Raw genomic sequence first — 2,196 nt, forward strand, 5'->3', positions numbered from 1 at the left:
CAGAGTCTGCAGGGTGTGGTGTTTATATTCAGGCTCCTCCCTCCTGCAGCTCCCTGTTGTTGTGATGCAGCTGCAGCCCAGGGTCCTACTGCCCCCCTGCCGGGTTAAACACACACACTTAAAGGGACAGTACGCCTCTTCTGACATGAAGCTGTATGACATCCCATATCAGCAACATCATTTCTGAACATCTTCTTACCCCCTGCTGCGTCCTGTGAGCAGAGTTCCAGCCTCGTTTTGGTGTTGATGAAGGTAGTCCGGCTAGTTGGCTGGGGTTTAAAAAATAAAGCGTTTTGCTTCTCAGAACAATGTGCGTTCAACATTTGCATCACAAAATGGTTCTCCAGGAAAAAGTCAGACCTCACAATCTCTTGGCCCTATTTTCTCTCCCTTCGTATCACTGCCTGCTGCCGACAGCCGACAGCCGCGCCTGTTACGGTGTTTGCTGCTCGGAAGCAGGGGACTGCTCGGTCTGCACTTCGGTCTGCACAGCAGGCAGTGATACAACACTTTTATCTTATTTTATCTTATTCAATTTTGTTGTATTTTATTGCTTTCGCTGTTCTTTTATTATGGGCACCAATGCCGAAGACACTAGACACACATATTACTCCTGTGCCAGACTCTTATTCTCCCGTTTCCGCCCTAAAGTTCGGCGCCCTACTAGTCTGGCAGCGATACTCCGACCGACATAAAAAGCGCACCGTTGCGTGCGTATCGATCGGGAGCGGTGTGCTATTTCGTTTGGCTCTCATTAGTCAAAAGGAATTCTGGCAAAATGGGAAAAAGTCGGGAAAATGCGGATGGGAAAACGCATGGAAAATTTTAAAAAAGGCCATTTTGGGCCTAAACGAGCTTGAAAATGGCCTTTTCAGAGGCCTTATAACTCAGCCATACAGCATAGCACAGACCTCATTCAAAGTTTGTATGTGACACGAGACTCTCGGCTTTCACTGAATCGAAGGGTTTGTATATATCTCATACAGCTTTGACACAACGGCAGTTTACGTTTTAGGGTGCCAAAGTGTCAGGTCCTGCGTCTCTCCCACTCTACTGCTCACTCTAAATTTCATTCTGCACCGATTCGTCAAACAAATCTCTCTCATGTCCGAAATATCTGGCCGATCTGGACAAATTTTATAGTAAAACGTAGGCATTTTTGTCCTCTTTCACACAGTGTCACACTCATTGACGTCTGCCTCACAGATTTATCACAAATTGCCTCTGAGCGCAGAGAGTCGTCCCTCCAATTGACATTCCGTCCATTATAAATGGCTAAATTGATCAAATCAATGTGTAAAAATGATTTTAAAACTGCCATAAAAATTGAGCCTTATATGGTAGCCGAATGACAATTACACCGCTGGCTTCTGCCGTCCCTTGGGGCACTCACGGTACAAAAATTATTCGGATACGACATTTACTTTTCGAGCTGTGACCGTTTGTTCGAAAAAGTAGGCGAAAGTCCAAAATAGTCCAATTAAACAGGCAAAAGTCTGTGTCAGTTGGTGCAGCTGCTCACGTGCTGACAAGCTGTCTCCTAGCAACAAGCTTAACAACCTGCTCTGGGCTGAGACTGTGTTCGAAACCGCCTACTACATACTACATACTACATACTACATACTGCATACTGCATACTGCATACTGCATACTACATACTACATACTGGATACTGCATACTACATACTGCATACTACATACTACATACTACATACTGCATACTGCATACTACATACTGCATACTACATACTACATACTGGATACTGCATACTACATACTGCATACTACATACTGCATACTGCATACTGCATGCTGCATGCTGCATACTGCATACTGCAAACTGCATACTACATACTGCATACTGCATACTACATACTGCATACTGCATACTACATACTACATACTGCATACTGCATACTACATACTGCATACTGCATACTGCATACTGCAAACTGCATACTGCATACTGCATACTGCATACTGCAAACTGCATACTACATACTACATACTGCATACTGCATACTGCATACTGCATACTACATACTACATACTGGATACTGCATACTACATACTGCATACTACATACTACATACTACATACTGCATACTGCATACTACATACTGCATACTACATACTACATACTGGATACTGCATACTACATACTGCATACTACATACTGCATACTGCATACTGCAT

This window comes from Odontesthes bonariensis, chromosome 7, assembly GCF_027942865.1.
Source record: "Odontesthes bonariensis isolate fOdoBon6 chromosome 7, fOdoBon6.hap1, whole genome shotgun sequence".
In the NCBI taxonomy this organism is placed as follows: domain Eukaryota; kingdom Metazoa; phylum Chordata; class Actinopteri; order Atheriniformes; family Atherinopsidae; genus Odontesthes; species Odontesthes bonariensis.